We start from the raw sequence: 23439 nt of genomic DNA on the forward strand, positions 1-23439 counted from the left end.
TGGACTTAGTTTTTCTTCAAGTTAACATTACATACAGTCTGCTGTTAAAGTTTTAAAAACATTTATTAGATTCATAAACTATTCTGGATTTTTACCAAACTTGGACAAATGCTTCTTTCAATTAAAATATTAAAAAAGACTTTAGGGATTGCTACAGTGATTTAATAAGATAGACATATTTTGGTTCCTATGGCACACCATCAGGATTGCAACTACAGGAAAGTACAGAATTCTGTAATGATAATTTGCATTTCACAATGACACCATCAGGATAAATTATAAATAGGAGTGAAGGTAGATGTGTATTATCTTTAACTAGATCAAGAATGTAAAAATAAAATGGATCAAGAATGTAAAAATTAAATGGATCAAGAATGTAAAAATAAAATATGTTTTTTGTAAATTTGGACGACATTTGACTTGCAATTATGTACCATTTACTATGCTGGATGTAGTACAGACTTGCTTACGGTACCATTTCAACACTGGAAATAGTACATTTGTCTGAGCGAAGCCAATTGGAAGCACGTACTCTTAGTGAAGCTAATTGGGAGCACATACCTTCTGTCTTGTTGCGAAGCCGATTGGAAGCAGTACATATATACCTCTGTCTGCTAAAGCTAATTAGAAGCAGTACCCCTGGCAGAGTGGTCCCAATTAGAGGCAGTAACTCTGAGGGAAGCCAATTGGAAGCATGTACCTCTGCAAAATTTGATTAAACACTATTCAACAAATTTTATTTAACATTCTTTTTAAAGTTTACCTTCATACCTTCTTTTATTTTTTATTTATTATTTTCCCTCCTGTTGACATTGTGAAGTGCAAATTATCACTTCTTCATTTTGTACTCTTTAGTTTTTATTCTGATGAAGGTGCCATAGAAATTAAAACATGCCAATATAGTTAAAATACTCCAACAATCCCTGAGGTATTTTTATAAGTATTATCATAAGTGAATCTTTAATAGACCATTCAAATAAAAAAAAATAAAAAATACTATGCATTTTGCTGATTATTTATTTTACTTGGCTTTCACTTAATGTAACTTAAAATGTAAAATACCATTTATATTTTTTTTGTCGAGCCTTTGAGTTTAGTTGAAAAAAATGAGACATAGTCATCCTTCATTCTGTCGGCGTCAGCGGCGATCACAAATATTGACTCTTTGGTTAAAGTTTTGAAATTTTAATATTTTTCTAAAACTATTCTGGATTTCTACCAAACTTGGACAGAAGCTTGTTAATGATCATAAGATTGTATACAGAAGTAAATTTTGTAAATAAAACAAACCAATTTTTCCATATTTTACTTATTAATGCCAGGATACAATACATTCACTCTGTGGATAAAGTTTTTAAATTTTTAATAAGTTTATGATATCCTGGATAATGTACCAATCTTGGACTGAAGCTTGTTTATGATCAAAAGCTAGTATCTAGAAGGAAATTTTGTTAAAATTTTGTATCTATTTATCCGTATTTTACTTATAAATGGACTTAGTTTTCCTTCCAGTTTTCCTTCCAGTAATATAAAATACAGTCTGCAGTAAAAGTTTTTAAAACATTAATGAGATTCATAAACTCCTGGATTTTTACTAAACTTGGACAGAAGCTTTTTACATTCAAAAGATACTAGAAGAGGAATATTTTTATTGATTTTTCCCCCTCATGTTTGTTGAGCCTGCAATTGACAGCAAAAGTAGGCAAGACACTGGGTTCTGCGGCACCCTTACAATTTTTTTGATGATCAATACAATCGAATGAGAACATAAACTAGCTTGAACCTAGCCTTTTATCCTGGGTTGGGAACCCCCTCTCTTTAGAAATGGCTGGATCCACCCCTGTAGGGGGTGGGGGTGTGTTCAATAATTGCATTTTTATCATTTAAAGATGGAAAAAAATATATTTAAGTTATTACATGACATTTGTTTCCTCTCCAAATGGACAAAATGAGCTGTTTCCTGTAAGTCTGTGTATTAAATGGAGCTGGTTCCGTATTGACTGTTATCCTCCATTTAAGGAACCAGTTATTCCAAAAGGTTACCTTGTGTCAGTCCATCTCTATTAATGTCAGGATATCTGTGTTTTCACTTCTTTTTCAACAGAAGTCATAGGAAGCCAATCTTTAAATTTTGATATCACCAATCTAAATGCTATCTGAAACTTAATTTGGGAACAAAAAACATCACTTTTTGGTTTGTTAATTTCAGAACTATTTTTCTTAACGTACTAAAGTTTAAACTAAATTAATGAAGTATTACATGCAATTTGAATATGGACAATTATTTTTTATTTTAAAGAATCAGTATTTTTATCATCTTTGAGTTCACTTTCAAATTACTAAATTTGGTCCTTTGTGTAAATATTTCACTATATAGCACCATTTTGCATAATATTAATATTTTCTATTTTCAGTGTTTCTGCACCATCGAAACTTTGCAGAAAGATTGCACACATGTTGAAGTTGTGTATTTCCTAGTATGAAATTGCTTGAGGAGTTTTCCCCCATTTTTTCAATCTGCAGTTTGAAATGTTTATAATTTTTTAATTTTTCTTGAATTGGGAGCTTTTTGTATAAAACTTTTTATGGAGGTAACAATTTTTGTTTTGAACTCATATCTTTGGAACTCTCATAATGAGCATGCAAATTGATTAAGGTTGATTGTCATCACCAAATTACACAACTGAGCTACCTCAGGCTATGATCAATTTTAGGAGTATAATTTTCATGCTTATGATGTGCATAATGCAAAATTTTAAACAAGGGATATTTTATTAAAATATACTCCAAAATATTAAAAAATAATGTGTGATTTATTGGTTTTAGCAAATTACTTTTTTGTTCTTTTTGTGTTGCCTCTGTTTAAGTTTTTACATATCAGATTTCTGCTAATTTATATAAAAGTTATTGTTTTAGCTCGGTAAATAAAAAAAATGTAAACATAGTTTAAATAATAATGGGAAAGAGAAATTGTGGGTACTTCAAAAAACATTTGGTCAATTTTGAAAATACAGGTTACATGTTTAAAAGCACATCTGATATTTTTACTGTTTTATGTATGAATTCAAACAATTATTTGTGTTTGTAAATTACTTCAGCTGCCATGAAAAAGAAAATATTGTGAGATGCTTTGGAACATTCTTTGGACAATTGTATGTTTGGTGAAATACAACAGAAAGGACATTTCATTAATTGGATAAAATGGATTCAGTGAACTGATCAGTACAAAAACCTATATTGAAAAGCATATAAAAGTAGCCATGGTAACAGCTCCAAGGAAGATGGTTAAATAAATCTTCAACCAAGTCTGAGGCTGTACCAAGAAAATAAGAAGGCAAGTTTAAATAAGCCAAAAATTTCTATACATGCTATCGGTAATTTGATTAAAATAGAAGGCAATATAAGTCAAAAATTTCTATACATGCTATCGGTAATTAGTTTAAAATGTATATTTAGGGCATATAATAGAGTTACAGTGGAGATAATGATGTTGCTAATGTAAAATGATATTTTTGCAATTCAATGGGAGATAACTCATAATTTACCTTTATGAACAATGGAATATATTTAAATCATTATTTTTGTGGAGTTGGAAATTCAAATAATAAACTTAGAAGACTTATTTTTATTTTTTTTTAATCTTTTATATTGATTTTTCAGTTATTTAGGTTATAGTAAGAAATCGAACAATATTTTGTTAAAGTCAGGGAAATTGAAATGTAAAGTATATAGATTGTCAATTTTTATATTTTAGGTTCTTTCTGTGAGATGTTTTCTGGTGTGGGAATAAGACTTGGTGGTCTGATAAAGCTAATATATAGGTATGTACCAGTACTGTTTTGAAAAGAAATAAATTATCAATGTATTATAAAAATACATAAAGGTACATGTTTTTTACTCTCTTGGCCTTGAAATATTCAAACATTTAATTTCTGTAATTAATTTCTACTCTCACTTTTTATATGAGTACAAATACAATGTGTATGTGTAAATTAAAGGCTCTAACCTGATTATTTAGTTGGATTGCTCTCTAGTCTGTTCTCAACATCTATTACATGAATATGACCCATTCCTTCAATTTGCATACATTAACAGTGATCCTTTCAAAATAATTTGGTTAACTAAGCATTTTATGTTCTTTTAAATTTCAGCTTAGCATCACTGAGCTTGCCTGTAAGGATTGAAGCTGGGAGTGGGCAATGGAGCAGACTTTTATGGTAAGAACCAATACAAAAATTAATGAAATATTCAGCCAAGAGCATGTAAATACCATAGAATATTATTATGCAAAGAAGTTTTATATATTGATTATGCATAGAAGTATTATATTTAAACTGTGTAGAGAAGTGTTATAATTTTAATTTTTCTAAAACTATATCTGTATATATAATACAAATCAGAAAACTAAAAAAAATACATTTCTTTAATTTTCTTTTCTTTTCTTCTCCATTTTAAAACTACTAATCCGGAAGGTGGTAACAAGATAAATAAATGAAATCAAAAATTATGCTGTAACTTAAAAAAAATCTTTCAATCTGTTTTACGATATCTAAAATTGTCCCTGTAAATTAAGTAAATGAGATGTGGCTTAATTGCTAATGAAATAAAGATTTCCTAGAGACCAAATGACATGGACGCATTCTTCTAATAGTCACTGTATGACCTTCAACAATGAGCAAAACCTATACCTTACATATAACTATGAAAGTCTGCAACCTGACAAAATGTGAAACAATTTAAACAAGAAAACCAATAGCCTGTGATTTATGATGAAACAATGAAATAATAAAAAAATCCCTTGTTTGCAAAGGAAGACTGGTTGATTGTAAATTCATGTCTATACATCACTTCAAAATAATGGTAAAAGCAATGTTCTATGCATCATAAGTGCAATTGCCAGTTACATGTACTTGTTTCTTTGCATTGAATAATTTGTTCTGACAGATATTAGAATGCATATTTCTTTTTCAGGTGACTTCAACTGCGGCTGCAGGAGATTATTGTGCAATTCAACTGAAACAAAAAAGAATGTAATTCAGACTATTTTTGTGTATGTTTAAAAAAAAATTGTAAAGATTCTCCATTTTCAACAAAGCTGGAAGTTGTAGGCTAAATTGATACTTCATAATTTTACTTTATTACTTATAGGCCTACTTAAGTTATCTTAATGATGGTCTTTGTGTATCCAAAATATTTCTAGTAGTTTTAGAATGGAGAATCTAAAAAAAAAAAAAAAGAAAAGAAAAAGAAATGTATTTTTTTTAATTTTCTGATTTGTATTATATGAATATTTTTCCAATGTTTTGTTATACTTATTTTTAGCAATGTTTTAGCTCAAGCAAATTATTTCAAAAGAAGCTAGGTAAAGAAACATCCTGGTGAAAAAAGATTGATTGATTTTTAGTGTTAAACATCACTTTCAGCAATATTGATTATATCTTGGTGGCCATTTGTTTTATTGGTTGAGAAAGTCAAAGTAATGGGAGAGAACCACTAAATTGAAAATTGATGTACTAAATAATTTTTATACGACCGCAAAATTTGAAAATTTTTTCGTCGTATATTGCTATCACGTTGGCGTCGGCGTCGTCGTCGTCGTCGTCCGGCGTCCGAATACTTTTAGTTTTCGCACTCTAACTTTAGTAAAAGTGAATGGAAATCTATGAAATTTTAACACAAGGTTTATGACCACAAAAGGAAGGTTGGTATTGATTTTGGGAGTTTTGGTCCCAACATTTTAGGAATTAGGGGCCAAAAAGGGCCCAAATAAGCATTTTCTTGGTTTTCGCACTATAACTTTAGTTTAAGTTAATAGAAATCTATGAAATTTTGACACAAGGTTTATGACCACAAAAGAACGGTTGGGATTGATTTTGGGAGTTTAGGTTTCAACAGTTTAGGAATTAGGGGCCAAAAAAGGGCCCAAATAAGCATTATTCTTGGTTTTCGCACAATAACTTTAGTTTAAGTAAATAGAAATCAATGAAATTTAAACACAATGTTAATGACTACAAAAGGAAGGTTGGTATTGATTTTGGGAGTTTAGGTCCCAACAGTTTAGGAATTAGGGGCCAAAAAGGGACCCAAATAAGCATTTTTCTTGGTTTTCGCACCATAACGTTAGTATAAGTAAATAGAAATCTATGAAATTTAAACACAAGGTTTATGACCATAAAAGGAAGGTTGGTATTGATTTTGGGAGTTTTGGTCCCAACAGAATAAGGGGCCCAAAGGGTCCAAAATTAAACTTTGTTTGATTTCATCAAAATTGAATAATTGGGGTTCTTTGATATGCCTAATCTAACTGTCATGACTGTGTATGTAGATTCTTAACTTTTGGTCCCGTTTTCAAATTGGTCTACATTAAGGTCCAAAGGGTCCAAAATTAAACTTAGTTTGATTTTGACAAAAAATGAATCAGTTAGGTTCTTTGATATGCTGAATCTAAAAATGTACTTAGATTCTTGATTATTGGCCCAGTTTTCAAGTTGGTCCAAATCAGGGTCCAAAATTAAACTTTGTTTGATTTCATCAAAAATTGAATAAATGGGGTTCTTTGATATACCAAATCTAACTGTGTATGTAGATTCTTCATTTTTGGTCCTGTTTTCAAATTGGTCTACACTAAAGTCCAAAGGGTCCAAAATTAAACTTAGTCTGATTTCAACAAAAATTGAAATCTTGGGGTTCTTTGATATGCTGAATCCAAAAATGTACTTAGATTTTTTTATTATGGGCCCAGTTTTCAAGTTGGTCCAAATCAGGATCTAAAATTATTATATTAAGTGTTGTGCAATAGCAAGTCTTTTCAATTGCACAGTATTGCGCAATGGCAAGAAATATCTAATTGCACAATATTGTGAAATAGCAAATTTTTTTTTAATTAGAGATATCTTTCTTTGTCCAGAATAGTAAGCAAGAAATATCTAATTGCAAATATTGTGCAATAGCAAGATTTTTTTTTAATTGGAGTTATCTTTCTTTGTCCAGAATCAACTTAAATCTTTGTTATATACAATATACAATGTATATTCACTTTTTACTACCAACTGATAAATTATAATAAATAACATTCAGTGATAACAAGCAGTTTTTTTTACATCTTAATATTTTATGATGTATTTAAATGAGTACCGGTAGTTATTGTTGCAAACTCCATTAGAAATTTTAATTGAGATTAGTTTTGGAATAAGGGAAAGGGGGATGTGATTAAAAAAATTGGGTTCAATTTTTCTCATTTGAAATTTCATAAATAAAAAAGAAAATTTCTTCAAACATTTTTATGCCCCACCTACAATAGTAGAGGGGCATTATGTTTTCTGGTCTGTGCGTCCGTCCGTCCGTCCGTCTGTCCGTTCGTTAGTCCGTCCGTTCGTCCGTCCGTCTGTCCCGCTTCAGGTTAAAGTTTTTGGTCAAGGTAGTTTTTGATGAAGTTTAAGTCCAATCGACTTCAAACTTAGTACACATGTCCCCTATGATATGATCTTTCTAATTTTAATGCAAAATTAGAGTTTTTACCCCAATTTCACGGTCCACTGAACATGGAAAATGATAGTGCGAGTGGGGCATTCGTGTACTGAGGACACATTCTTGTTTTGAGAGGATTAATATTCAACAGCATAGTGAATTGCTCTAAGAGAAAACAAAAAAATTAAGTTCATTAGAACACATTCATTCTGTGTCAGAAACCTATGCTGTGTCAACTATTTAATCACAATCCAAATTTAGAGCTGAATCCAGCTTGAATGTTGTGTCCATACTTGCCCCAACCGTTCAGGGTTCAACCTCTGCGGTCGTATAAAGCTACGCCCTGCGGAGCATCTGGTTTTAAATGTTTGAATATTTTATATCAAATTATTTATTTTTAATTATAGCTATACCATTTTTTTGTTGTTATATATAGCAATGATGTGGAGTCCAAACAGGTGAAATTTTTGGCAAAGGGAGGTAATTTATTATTACCCTGTTTAACTCCTTATTCTTGAAATTTCCTCATGGTAGGGAATATATAACTATTTACTTTAATTTCACATTTGTACAAGTTTTAGGTTTAATATCAGATGTATACTATCTAATAAGGACTATTATTCAGAGTTCTGTAAATAAAAAAATGTAAACAGAGCTCTAGATAATAGATTTGAGGGTGGGAGAAATCATTGGTTACTTCTTGTAGAATTGATTTGGTGAAATTTTCAAGATAGGAGATTAATTGAAAGTGCATCTGATATCTTTATTCATTCCTATAAATAATAGACCAAAAAATGACAGATTGACAATCAGATAATGATGACAGCCACCCTGGCAGCCAGGAGAGCAGCTCTAAGGAAGATGGTCAATAAAATCTTCAACCAAGTCTGAGGCTTTACCATGAAATTGAGAAGGCAAGTTTATTGAAGTCAAACAATTTTTATACATTTTCTAGAAATATTTGATAAAAAGTGCATATTCATCTTTTTTTTCTGCGTGAACAACATCTTTGAAGAATGTATTTACCAGTTTAATATTTTGAGATACCAGTTACATTAACAAGAATTTCTATCACATTTACTGGAGTAAATCCTGAGAAGGGATTTATCCCTTCTCAAGGGGAGACTAGATTTATTAACAGCAAGATTTGTTCATTCAATGGGAGACAACTCATTTTCATTATTCAAATTAGTTGAGTTCAGTTGAAATTCAAATCATAAAACTTTGATAATTTTTTTTTGTTTTTCAATCTTTGTAAATTTTACAGAATATGTGGATGTTATACTATTGGTACATGAAGTAAGAAATCAGAACAATTTGTAAAGTAATCTTTAGGTTGACATAGAAATTGGTTTGTAAAATTAATAAATGTGTTAATTTGTTTTTAGGTACTTTCTGTGGCATGTTTTCATGGTGTTGGAATAAGACTTGGTGGTCAAATACAGCTAATATGAAAGTAGGTACCAGTATGTTAATCCTGTTTAAAAAAATTAATTCTATAAATAATATTATTTGGAATAAAATACTGACTAGGGTTAAAGGTTTATAAAAGTTTGGTCAACAGTATACTCTTTATTTTATCAGTACCATATGGCAATGTTCACTTGGCAAAATATGGCCTTATTATAGATTTTAAATTTCAACTTTCATCATAGAATTCCAAAAAGGCCCTAATCTGGTTCTTAAATGGATATATCAAGAGACTTATGGCGACATAAAAGAAAAAGCTTCTTTATAATACACTAGACTCCATAATTAGCTAAATTGGGAGATATTATCAAAATGTGATGTTCTTACCTAAAGGTTAAAGAATACCTTTGATCCAAAATGTTAAGTAACCTTTAGGGACCAAGGGTAATATTTGAATTACAAGGCATACACTATTACTGGATCAGGGAAAGTGATCTAAATTGTGAAAAATTGGACCTTTATTGGCGCTTCTGCGAAAACACCAGAATTGCATAATCAAGAGGTCATAAATTTGTAGTTTATATTGTTAAAAGAAGTGGTTATTTTGTATCAAAAATGATACCACAACAATTTATATGCACCATTTGGACCTGAATTAAAAAAGATTAAAATCTTATGGCCAACTTTAGCCCTTTTAAACCTTCCACTTTTAAGGATTGAATTGGATTGTTGGATTGATGTCTTATCAATGTTCTCAAAACCTGTCACATGTATATAACCCAATTTATATAAAATAGATACGGTATTCCAGAAGTGATCCTTTAAAACAATGTTGATTGACTAAGCATTTTATATTTCAGGTTGGCACCACAGCTTGTCTGTAGGGATTGAAGCTGGGAAAGGGCCATTGGAGCTGAATTTTATGGTAAGAACTATGAAAAAGATTGAGCTATTCATCTAAGAGTATGTAAAAGAGGGACGAAAGATACCAAAGGGACAGTCAAACTCATAAATCTAAAACAAACTGACAACGCCATGGCTAAAAATAAAAAAGTCAAACAGAAAAACAATAGTACACACGACACAACATAGAAAACTAAAGAATAAACAACACGAACCCCACCAAAAACTAGGGGTGATCTCAGGTGCTCCGGAAGGGTAAGCAGATCCTGCTCCACATGTGGCACCCGTCGTGTTGCTTAAGTGATTACAAATCCGGTAAATAGTCTAATTCGGTAGGTCATATTCATGAAAGGGAAGGGGATTGTAGTTACGACGTAAGGAACATATCCGATATCATTTGTGAAACGGTTATTCCATAACGGTCAACCAACTCGTGATGGCGTCCGTAAAATTTACGAAGGGATGATTTCAACTTCACCATTTGGAACTCTTGGTTTAATAGCTTCCTTGTGAGCAGCAAACCTCTATCAAGAAAATCATGATAGGAAATGCAAGCACGGGAATATCGTATCAATTGGGAGATATATACCCCGTATGCAGGTGCTGCTGGAATGTTGCTACTTAGAAATGGAAAGTTCACAATTGGAAAGCTGAAATCATCTCTTTTGTCGTAAAGTTTTGTTTTCAACCGACCCTCATTGTCAATTTCTAGATGTAAGTCAAGATATGAAGCCGACTTAACTGTATCTGTAGTATCCTTTATCTCTAGTTCGATTGGATAGATGCGTTCCACATAGTCACCAAATTTTGAATTGTTTAGTGAAAGAACATCATCTATATAGCGGAAAGTAGAGTTAAAGGATATTGCTAACTTCTTATCTTTCTTCCTAAGAAGTTCCTGCATGAAGTCAGCCTCATAATAATAAAGAAATTGCACCATGGACTTTTTTATGTACACATGTAGATCTAACATTTAAAAAAAAAAATCCAAATTAAAAGTTTATTTATACCGGTAATCTGCATAGGGGTATATAAGAATAAAGAGATGTTATAAGATTGCCAACTACACAATTATCAATAAAGGAAGCAAATTACAGTCACCGTAGGACATTCAGCAATGAGCAAATATCTATATGAATGTAAATAATGCAACTGGTTGAATATCACAATAGGAACTCGGTGTATTCATAATTTTAATCTCTGATGCATAACTTTGAAGGCGGATTTTTCTGAAATCAGGATTATTAATCTTGCATATTTATCCATTTATTAAAAAATCAAGAATAGATGCATGCAATAATTTCTGAATTTACAGTACCAGTTTTAAAGTAAGCTTCAAGAGGTACTGAATATGACAAAATGTCAAACAATTTCGAATAAGAAAGCCAACACATTGATTCATGAAAAAGAATAATCGAAAAAAATAAACATGACACACACCAACCATTGGCTAGTTTTTCATCCTTATTTGCTAATAATTGTATTAGATATAGTTTAAATTTTGATATAGGCTTGATCATATGTTTTGACAGATATGTTTAAGAATATTTATTTCTTTTTCAGGAAACTTTGACTGTGGCTGCCACATAAATTGATTATATGATATAACAGTGAAGAAAGATAGTCAGAAAACTTTTGTATATGTTTCAGAAAATGTAATTTTTTACAACAAAAAAAGAATGTGTAAAGATTCTCCACTTTCAACTAGATTGGAAGCTTGTATTTAAAATTTCAAAATTACTCTTACTTTTCTTGTCGTGCTTATAGAAATTGAATTTATATGTTTCATAATTTAGATCTTATTCGTTATTCCCCCAACCCCCTGTAACTCTGTTTCATTTTTACTTTGAAAATGAAATGAAACAGAAAATTTTTACTTGTAAACTTAATAATGGTCTGTCTAGTCCAAAGGCTTTCAGTCGGTTAAGAATGGAGAATCTAAAAAAAAAAAAAAAAAAAAAAAAAATTGAAAAAGAATATATTGTGTTTTTGTGTTTCCTGAATTGTTATATATTTTTCCCACTTTTTGTTATTTTTTTGAAGTGCTTTTAGCTAAAAAAATATTTTTTTTTCACTAGAAGCAGAGTAGAACATATTGGTGAAAAAGATTGATTGATTGATAGAATTTTGGTGTATAATGCCACTTTAAGCCCAATTTGTAATATCTTGATGGCCATTTTTTATGGGTTGAAAAAGTTAAAAGTAGATACCCAACAACTTTTCCCCCAGGGAACTGTCAATTCTAGTCAATTAAGCTTTGAGTCAAACACACCTACCACAGGTTTGGTTTGAATTCTCAACCTCATTTTGACATGCTAGAGATACAATAATACTTCTTAGACCACGGCCACTAAGGCCCTTAGGTACAAGTTAAGTACTAAATTAGTTATTGAAATGTGTTTTAGTTTTTACATACCGTATTATTTTTTCATTTTAATTATACTATATTTTGTATTGTTAAATATAGGAAGGATGTGGAGTCTCGACAGGGTCATATTTTCAAGGCAAGGGGAGGTAATTCCATTGTTATACTCCTCATACTTTAAATTTCCTAAGTGTTTATAGGGAATATAACTTTTTTTATTTAAATATTCACTTTTTTTACACATTTTCTTTAAATATCAGATGTATACTAGCTAAAATGACTATTATTTAGAGCTCTGTAAATAAAAAAAAATTTGTAAGCAGAGCTCTATATATAGATAATAGATTTGGAGGGTTTGATAATTAGTGGGTAACTACAATTGATGGGGATATTTTCAAAAAAACTGATTTTGTTAAAACTGTAAAGTGCATCTGATATTTTTTTTATACATGTATAATGTTATTTCTGAAAGCAAATAGACAATAAGATAATGAGGACATGGACCTCCTTGGCAGTTATGATAGCAGCTCTAAGGAAGATGGTCAATTATATCTTCAACCAAGTCTGAGGCTTTACCAGGAAAAAATCTGTGGTGAGTTGAAATGTTCCACAAAATTTATAATAATATTATTATAGACTTTTAAAACTTTTTATTTATTAAGGGTTTTTGTGTGATATTAAAGATATTTGCATCATTTCATAACATTTTTTTATAACTTGTATTTAATGAAAATGTTTTCTACCTTATGTATCAAGTCAATATTTTGAAGATATTATATAACAAATTCATAAGAAATGATACAAGGCATTATTATGTTTCTCTTCTTAATTTTATCTTTTAAACGTGTTTTTTTATTTCAGGTTGTTGAAATTACAATGTTTTCCTGGTGTTGGGAGTAAGACATGGAAACCTGATATTGTTAACATGTTGGTAGGTATTAAAGCTTTTATTATGCCCCACCTACGATAGTAGAGGGGCATTATGTTTTCTGGTCTGTGCGTCCGTTTGTCTGTCTGTCCGTTCGTTCGTCCGTCTGTCCCGCTTCAGGTTAAAGTTTTTGGTCAAGGTAGTTTTTGATGAAGTTGAAGTCCAATCAACTTGAAACTTAGTACACATGTTCCCTATGATATTATCTTTCTAATTTTAATGCCTAATTATATTTTTTATCCAATTTCACAGTCCATTGAACATGGAAAATGAAAGTGCGAGTGGGGCATTCGTGTACTTTGGACACATTCTTGTTTTTAATAATTTTAATAGTATTTGACTTCAATAAATAATTGAAGGTTTGAAATACTATACAATATGATGAAATACAAGTTTATTTTTTGCTAACTTAATAAAATTGAAAATGTAAATCGGGAATGTGTTGGAGAGATAAAAAAAAAAAACTTACAAAGGGCAAAAAACATAACCATTAGTTTGATTTTGAATACCAATTATTTTCTTGCAGAATTTTGTTTGTTATCTGAGAACTTTTAAACAATTATTATGATGTACATATTTTTTTAAATTTGAGAATAACTGACCTTGAACTTTGTTTTACAGGTTAGCATCACAAATTTCCTTGGGGTTACTTGCTTGGGGAGTTATTAGAGCTGTTTTAAGGTGAGAATTTATTAGTCAACAAACAATTTAAATTTATTTATTATACATGTATCTAATTTTAAATGCCCCTTGATATCTATATATCTATCCTAAATATATGTCAATGTAAAATGTTGTACCTTTACTTTAGAAGTGTATCTATATTTACTGATTTGTCTCCCTTGCCCTGAACAAGATTAGGCCCAAGACTACAATTAATTCCTCTATCAGTTCTTTATAACGTTTTGTCGCATTAAACAAAATTTGCCTATTCTTTTTGTCTAAATTTTGGTGTGTGCAATGTACAGTTCAAGTCCAAAAATATATGCAGATTTTCAGAAAAATTGCTTGTTTACATCATACAAATTTGGCCAATACACATCCATACCCCTATAGGCAAGTCAAGAGGAATCACTCTTTCCTTATCAAAATCAGTTAAAATAAAACATCCAAAAGTTTATTTCAGTTCTCTTCTTTCATTTCCACCCCAGAAAAACTAAGAAATGTATGAGAAAGGGAAAGAAAAAAATAAAGAAAAAATAAACTATAATTAAAGGGAACTATATTCGTGGACAACAAAAAGTGGGGTCATTAATTGTGGTCTTGGCCAGATGTGAAGGGGAGATAATCTGATATCAAGTAAAACCTAGCTATCATAAAAGAGATGATCATGTATGATAACTGCTTTTCATTCACTGTCATTCATATTTTCATTACAAATTTCAAAAGAATTTATTCCTACTTTTTTATCATGGAGAAAAATTTGTTTGGATCTCAGTAAGGGTCAATAAAACAACAAATAACAAAATATTCATTAAATTTTACTTTTTATTAAGTGAACTTACCAGCAGCTTCTGCATTCACTGTGTTAAATATTTCTAATAATTGCTCAGGTAATTGATGTCAAGTCTCATAATTGTAAAGTTTGGAAAATTTATTTTTGTGTATTGACAGATTTCAGTAAAATGAAGTAGCAAATATAAGAAGAGTTTTCACATTCATTGATATGGTTTTTTTTTAAATTGAATTTTATTATATACCCTTTGATAAAATAATTGAAACTTAACTTTAACCTTTAAGATTATTTTGATAAAATAATTGAAACTTAACTTTATTTCTTTTCAGTTGAAAGTGTAACTAACAGTTGCTGCCTTGTATGGTAAAATCCTCAGACAATTATCCTGCAAACAATCGGATGAACTGTTACTATCTCTATTGGAACAATCTGTATAGACAGTTACTTTTTTTATTAGTCTTGTAAGCAGAATGAGTTTTTAACAAATTGTATTTTTATTGCTGTATTGAATTTCAAATTATAGATTTTTATTTATTTATATTACTTGCAGTCAATTATTGTTTTGTGATTGATGAAAACTTAAACTGAAATTATTGTTATTTGAGGGGTCCCAAAGGTATGCCATATGGTTTCTCAAAGTACCCACAAGACGTACATAGGTTTACATATATTTTTAAGTTATGTACATGTAAGCCTTACAAGTGCTTTGTGAAATGAATTTTGTTGGTTACAATCCAAAATAGTAGGATTTTGATGGCCAAATACTATGAAAAAAGAATATGAAACTAGTCCCCTGTTAAATATTTTAACTACTAAGTTTTTGACCCCAAATAAAAATATTTGGGTTTTGGGTTGGGTTTTACTCCACTGACTGCCTAAGAGGGGACCAGGCCAGCCCAAGTGATTCCCTTTATAATCAACAATTTTTTTCCCACAAAAGGGGGGGGGGGACCCTCTAAACCGCCTCTGCAATGGGAAGATTTGTGTTTTCTGTCTGTTTGTCCATCATCATCTCTCATCCACGGCATATAAACTATTGGTAGATTTTCATTGAAACTTTCAGATTATCTTCTGTAACTAATGGCAGTGTGTATTTTGTTTTATTATAATGAAATGTTGGGGTTCCCATTGAAAGAAGGGACTTTTTAAATACTTTGTTTTAACTTTTGAAAGCATTTCCTAAAACGATTATCATATGAAGGATAGATTGGTTTGAATAATTTTTATCATGTTTTTATCAGTGCTTTTAATATTGTTTCAAACATTTGAGAGCCTTTTAGAAGTGAAAAAAATGGTACACAATGTCGGCAGATACTGAAGATTATTTGAAAGTTTAGGGAAAGTCCCATTTAATCTTAGATCATTGTGGGTTAAAGATGTAGATTGATGAGCAAACATATCATACACTTACTTACTATATAGCACTTTCATTAATGGATAAATCTGACTTTGAAATAAAAATTGAATACTAGTCATCTCCATTCAAGGATTCTCTAAAATAAAAAGAGAATTACTTCATTTAAAAAAAAAATCTTTCTCAGAAATTGGGTGGAAGTAATCTTTGGTGATCTAATCATTTTGCACAGATCAAGATATTAAGTCAGTGGCTAATCCAAAAATTTTCATATAGGGGTGGTGCCCACTGACTGCCTAAGAGCGCTCCGCTCAAGTCATGCTTCAGTGATTCCCTAAATAATCAACAAAATTGTTCCCACAAAATTGTTCTCCGAAAAAAACTTTTTTTTAAGTACCCAGTAAATAAGTTTAGTAGTTCTTAAAAAATAATTTGATTCAAGTTATTTTTTATATTTTTATATTATTTTTCCTTTGTATAAGAATGATAATGTTTTTAAAAGATGACACAAACTGAGGATTCTGTTTATTATGTAATTCTGTCATAAGTTTGGTTAGCAATAAAAAGCCTAAAGTTTATATATTAAACAAAAAAAAATCACTTAATGATTATAAAATTTAATACATGTATCAAAAATTAGACATGATTTTATTTTAATTCATATAATACTTATTTTAGTGGAAATTACATTAGGATTATCTCCCTCTAATTAGTATTTAAAACAATATTGTAAAAACAACCAGGAAAACAAATAGAATCCTCAGTACTGTCATTTATTTCGTATTATTGTAATGTTTTGCTAATGATACCAAACCCCTGATGCAGATCCTTTTCCTCCTTTTTGTTGTAAAGAAAATTTACAAAGTATGGCCAAAAGCATATCACTACTTACAATTTGTTAGATATTTATACACACCTAATAAAGCAGATTGTGTTTGGTTTCATTTGGGTATTTTGTATCATGATGTAAGATCATAATCATTAATTGGTAAATAAAATTTATTTGGAAATTAAACCATCTTAATTCAATTTTATTTGGATGATATGTCATCGTAGTAGGGGGAAGAGGTTTCTGTGGTCGAGGGTTGACACAAATTGATAATTTGTATTTCCATCACTTCGTGTCTATCATCATCATTCTTTAACATTTTAAGATTTTTTTTGTGAAACTTCTTTGTTGGTTTGAATAAGACCTGATATAAATAATGCTTAAGCATTACCTTACAGAATTGACCATTGGACTGATTCCCTGATTAAAGCTACCAATGCTGTTAATAGATCAAGACTGGTAAAATGATGTCAGATATATTGGCTTGCCTGTATCGCCTGCAAAACTTGCAGATACTAATCTAGCAGGGAAGGTGTCTTTGTATAAAACTTTATTATCCAAACTATAGAAGAGCTGGATAGTTCTTATATGTAATATGGACAACTATATTTGGTATATGGATTCATTGAAAGGTATCCATGTCCTCCATATAAGGATAACATCAGTGGTCTTGTGTTAGTGTTTTCGCCCTCAAGTTGGAAACTCAGCATTTTAAAACCAATGACTTAAAAATTGATATTTGCTGCTGCTCTTCTTGTGGATTGCAAAATGCAGGTTTAATATTCATGTACCTGTCCTGAATATAAATTTTATTGACACAGGACTTTAAAAAGCTGTCCATCATTACCATCATGAGGGATCGCATAACCTTAACTAGTCATGGTTCAGTGATTAATGTTTAGTTTTGGGTTTAGGTATTTGTTTCTCTGAAACTAAGTAATTCATCATGTTTATTCAATGATTGTAAGGTGCACATGTCTGTCTGACAAGGTTCATCTGACCTTATTTTTATGGATATTTTAGTCCATATTTAGTTTTTGTCGAGCTTGCAACTTTTGTTGCAGAAAGCTCGACATAGGGATAGTGATCCGGCGGCGGAGGCTACAGCGGCTACGGCGGCGGTGTTAGCTCACTTCTTAAAAAGCTATATATTTTAGAAGGTGGAAGACATGGATGCTTCATATTTTGTATATAGATGCCTCATGTTACGAATTTTCCGTCAGTCACATGTCCATTGTCCTTGACCTCATTTTCATGGTTCAGTGACCACTTGAAAAAAAAGTTCAGATTTTTTGTAATGTTAAATTCTCTCTTACTGTTAGTAATAGGATAACTATATTTTGTATGTGCGTACCTTGCAAGGTCCTCATGCCCATCAGACAGTTTTCACTTGACCTCGACCTCATTTCATGGATCAGTGAACAAGGTTAAGTTTTGGTGGTCAAGTCCATATCTCAGATACTATAAGCAATAGGTCTAGTATATTCTGTGTATGGAAGGACTGTAAGGTGTACATGTCCAACTGGCAGGTGTCATCTGACCTTGACCTCATTTTCATGGTTCAGTGGTTATAGTTAAGTTTTTGTGTTTTGGTCTGTTTTTCTCATACTTTATGCAATAGGTTTACTATATTTGTTGTATGGAATGATTGTAAGGTGTACATGTCTAGCGGGCAGATGTCATCTGACCTTGACCTCATTTTCATGGTTCAGTGGTTATAGTTAAGTTTTTGTGTTTTGGTCTGTTTTTCTCATACTTTATGCAATAGGTTTACTATATTTGTTGTATGGAATGATTGTAAGGTGTACATGTCTAGTTTTTGAGTTTTGGTCTTTTTATTTAATACATGTACTATATGTCATAGGTGAACTATATTTGATGTATGGAAATATTTTATGATCTATATGTCAGTCGTGCAGGTTTTATTTGACCTTGACCTGGTTTTCATGGTTTATTGCTCAGTGTTAAGTTTTTGTGTTTTGGTCTATTTTCTTAAACTATAAGCAATAGGTCAACTATATTTGTTGTATGGAAGCATTGTTAGCTGTACATGTCTGCCTGGCATATGGTTCAACTGACCCTGACCTCAATTTCATGGTTCATATTAAGTTTATGTGACAGTCATAATAAAGCTTTATATCTAGGAGTATCAACATAATATCAATTATTAGTATATTTGTTGTATGGAAGCATTGTTAGCTGTACATGTCTGCCTGGCATATGGTTCAACTGACCCTGACCTCAATTTCATGGTTCATATTAAGTTTATGTGACAGTCGTAATAAAGCTTTATATTTAGGAGTATCAACATAATATCAATGATTAGTAAAGAAGGCGAGACATTTCAGTGTGTGCACTCTTGTTGTGATTATGATTATATTATTTCTAAGATACTGTAGATAAAAAAGAGTTAGAAGAGCCTGTTCAAAAATAGGTTTATAACTATTTGGTATACAGAATGATTGTATTAATGTAAACATGTTTGTCTGATGAGGTACATCTGACCTTGACCTTATTTTCATGTTTTTTTAGTTTGCATTGACTTTTCATGACTAGGTTCTAACTAATGTGAGATGTTGTAAGTTGGACATTTCCATCTGACTAGGATTAACTGAAATTTCCCTTATTTTCATGGGTAATTTATAATGTTGCCTGTTTTAAACCTTTATTCTTTTTAAAGACTCAACACAGATTTTAACTATTAGTTGCCCAGAAAAATTAGTTGATTATTTAGGGAATCACTGGAACCGGACCCCTGTAATGGCAGTTATATTGAGTGCCCCTCCCCCTTGTTGTGAACATTTCAGGATTTGCCACTATTCAGTCATCAATAACTTTGTCTACCCTTAATGGAATTTTTTAGGAAATTTGGAAAGAAGCTTCTTTATAACCAAAAAAGAGTATTCATGGCAAAATAAAAAAAAAAAAATTTAAAAATAGTTATCAAAGGTAAAATCATTTTTGTCTTGCCTGTGATGTAAGTCACGGAAATCCAGCCAGGGATTGCTTTTCTGGTAATAATTAGTTCCATGAAATGTCTCCATCCTAGAACTGTGCACCATCTCCGAATCCAGAGTGATCACATTGATACAGCATGGCTGAATCAACAAACCATATTCAAACCATATAAGCTTTTTCCAGACAACCACCGACAACAGTGGTATCAATCAATTGCTTCAGAGATATCTATTATTTTTGGCTATTTCTTTTGTTTTTGTTCACTAATAATTAAGGTATTGATGGCATATAATAAACAAGTAAAACTGTGAGCTACTGCTCACTAATGATTGAAAGTCCGCTGGTGCGACTTGATAATTTTAATAGTCAAGAGTCTGTAATTCAGCAGTTGCCGTTTGTTGTTGTGTAGCATATTTTTTTTTGCATTCATTATTTTGTACATAAATTAGACAGCAAGTTTTCTCATTTGAATTGTTTTACTTTTGTCAATTCTGGGGCTGACTATGGGGTATGGGTTTTGCTCATTATACAAGGCCATTCAGTGACCTATAGTTGTTAATTTATGTGGTTAAGTGACTCTTGTGGAGAGTTCATGTCTCATTGGCAATCATACCACATCTTATTTTCATATAACTGTCTTCCTGAATTTGTTGCTGCTAGAAGTTGTAGCTACCTCACTTAATCAGTGGACTGAGAATGCTAGTCCATTTTGACATTTTAAATTACTTAAAAAATTAAAATTGACACAAAGTTGATATTTCAAATTTCTTTATTCATTCAGCTTGTAAATACAATTTCATTAAAATAAATACTTAATATAAGGATTATAATGATCATTGGTCATTTTGTGCTGGTCAGTTGCAGCTTCTTGTTTCTTTACTGAACCAGTGCAGTGTATCCCGCCGTGTTGAGGAGCTGGAGTATTGCATGACCTTTCCCTTTCTCTGTAACCTTGACAACCAGAATTGGCGATACATGATGACCATTGTCCCCAATCACTGAATTTTCCATTGACAGCTGTCAACAAAAAAGCAATTATTAATGTGTGTTTTATGTAAATATATATAATATACAATATGGTTCCATTATCTTTTGCTGGTGGTTTATTTGAACATTACTTTGGTTTGATTGGCAAAATTTGCATATTTCTTCAAGTTATAAAAACAATCCTCTTAAAACTAGAAGTCATATAGAACAAAACTGTAGTACTTTTTTTTATGATTTTTAGGAGCAGGAAGTCTTGAACTTAAATCTGTTATAGTCCATATTCCAATTACTGAGTTGATTTTGTTATAACATTCTTTAAAAACAAATTACTTCCCTTTGTCAATCGTAGACCAGTTCTCTATACTGGACAAATTGGCTTTTGCCCACTCAAAGCATGTTAAATTGAAAGTGATTTATTGCCATTTTAACAAAATCTTAGTGAAAAAATAACTTCTGGAATCAAAAGTACTGATATTTAGCTTAACAACAAATTAAAAAAATAATGGTTACACACATTATTCAGAGATAAATTTGCTTTTTCCACTAGCCCTTCATTGTCAATTAAAAGTGATGTCCATCCTAAGGGAGACAACTTAAAAAGGATCTTTAATTACAGGGTCAAATTTTAGGAATTGGCAGACAGGTTATTGTTTTTTAAAAAATCAATAGAAAAGATAAGCTTTATACAGCATATCAAAATTGAACATAAACAAAGATCAATGAAATTAAGTTTGCATGTTTCCTGGAAAGATGTTGGAATCAACATTACCTTTGATTAATTCTTATCAAAAAGGTAGCCACTTTTATTAATGGCAAATAAAGTTTCTCATGATATTTATCACATACCTGTCAACTGACCCGGATTCTGCGGGTGTGACCCGAGATTTTCACAATTCTGAGGGATCACCCGGATCACCCGCCGGATTATTGAAATAACCCGGAAATTCCGAAAATGACCCGATTTCACCCGTATTTTTTAGCCTTGAGATTGATTTTCATAAGTAATATTCCTTTGAAATACCGGCAAATTCGTAATTCTTCCATGAACATGCAGTTCATCTAGCTATGTAAACTGTCAAATTACTAAGTGCATGGCTTCAATTGACAGCTTTGGTGTCAAACACACTGTTGATTAACACCAATTATCTTAGCTTTAGGTCGTAAATAAATTGCCCTGTTGTTTTAATACAAAGATATTTCAACTAAGAGTTACTTCCCCTTATTTGTCACCATTCAAAATTATTCCTTATATTTACGTTTTATGAGTGAAAAAGATTAAATCATAATAATATACAATTCAAATACATATTGAAAAATAACTTTTCATATTTTTATACCTTTATACAATTTTTAAAAAAAAGTTGAAAATTATTTTTTACATTTATACTTCCTTTAACTGTATTACTATATTTTATCATAGTCTAATTTCCTTGTGAATAGAGAGATGAATGTTCAAACATGTAATACCTCTACATGGTATGTTTAAAGGCTAGTAGTCTCATTTGAAAATAAATTTTAGATGATGACAAAAAGTAAAGGGCATAAGACTGTGATACACAAGTTTATAAAATCTTTAAAAGTGTAATGAAATAATAATAAATAAGATTTAAAATGACTTAACCAAGTGAACATGCATTGATGTTTTGGTATCTTTGATATACATTATAAGAAAATGTACCATAAATACTGAAATTCAGCTCGAAAAAGTTCGTACGCGTTATGACCTGAGATTTGATTCTTCAATGCAGGTCATGACCTGCATTTTCATCGTCACAGGTTGACAGGTATGTTATCACTGGAAATCTTTTCTAGTACAATATTTTACATGGAAAATTTGAATAAGTTAGATTAATATCTGTTGATCTATAATTTGATCATTCCAAAAGCATGAACTATATATCATTCAAAATCCTTGAGATGGTTTTGACTTTCTCTTATTTTTTCATCTATGAACATATTTCCCGTCAGCAGTATGACAAATTTGAATATTTCAATGTACTTACGACAAGGATGCTTATTACAACTGACAGAATTCACACTTTCTCCAACACAGTCGGTGCCGCCATTAGCAATGGCAGGATTTTTGCAACTTCTGTCAGGGGCGTAGCTAGAAAGAAACGATGTGGAAGCAAGTACCGCCGAGCGGATCGAGGCGAAAAAATTTTGGGACCCTATTATGCAGAAATTTTTTTTCTTCTGTTTTCGGTCATAGGACGGTCAAAAGAGGAGCTATATGTAGATAAAATTTATGAATGTAAAACTATTAATAAAGCTTCTGAATATAGTAATACATAAACAACACATATTTGTGATACAGAATTTACTCAAAATTGACCAAAATCTGCTCTTCGGGTCTGGAAACAAACTTCTCTTTTACTTTGTCAACATTCACACTGAAATCCCGATGAATATGCAGTAAATGTCGTTGTTCATTGTTGATCGTACATTTGTTTTCAATTACATACGTAGTACCGTGACTGATAGATATCAGGGCCATCATGGCATGGTAGCACTCGCGAGACGTTATAAACCAGCGTACTTGTTCGGCATCGAGCGAACTACAAATTGAATTCGTCAAAATTACATGCCAGAGGTCAGTTTCGTATGTCTCAGACAATATTGAGATTTGTTCGTTTGTGATATTTCCTACAACACGATGAAGCAGATACAGCGCAAAGAAGCGATTTTCTGATAACTTAATTGACGCGACTCCACTCTCCAGTTCCCTTATCATATGGTCTATGAACGCAAAAAATAATTAGACTTTTCAATACTGTTTGGC

At 31.1% G+C, this 23439-nt stretch overlaps 2 long non-coding RNA genes across 2 annotated transcripts; both read left to right on the forward strand.

Annotated features, from left to right (window-relative positions):
* The first annotated feature begins 3164 nt into the window (after positions 1-3164).
* On the forward strand, positions 3165-4219 carry LOC143080030 (uncharacterized). Its single transcript, XR_012979596.1, has 3 exons — positions 3165-3334; positions 3755-3821; positions 4152-4219. It is a non-coding gene; the product is annotated as an uncharacterized LOC143080030 (long non-coding RNA).
* A 3612-nt stretch (positions 4220-7831) lies between these two features.
* On the forward strand, positions 7832-13763 carry LOC143080035 (uncharacterized). Its single transcript, XR_012979598.1, has 6 exons — positions 7832-8381; positions 8856-8923; positions 9738-9802; positions 11344-12737; positions 13007-13076; positions 13695-13763. It is a non-coding gene; the product is annotated as an uncharacterized LOC143080035 (long non-coding RNA).
* Positions 13764-23439: the final 9676 nt, after the last annotated feature.

The sequence above is a fragment of the Mytilus galloprovincialis genome, chromosome 1 (genome assembly GCF_965363235.1).
Source record: "Mytilus galloprovincialis chromosome 1, xbMytGall1.hap1.1, whole genome shotgun sequence".
Lineage (NCBI taxonomy): Eukaryota > Metazoa > Mollusca > Bivalvia > Mytilida > Mytilidae > Mytilus > Mytilus galloprovincialis.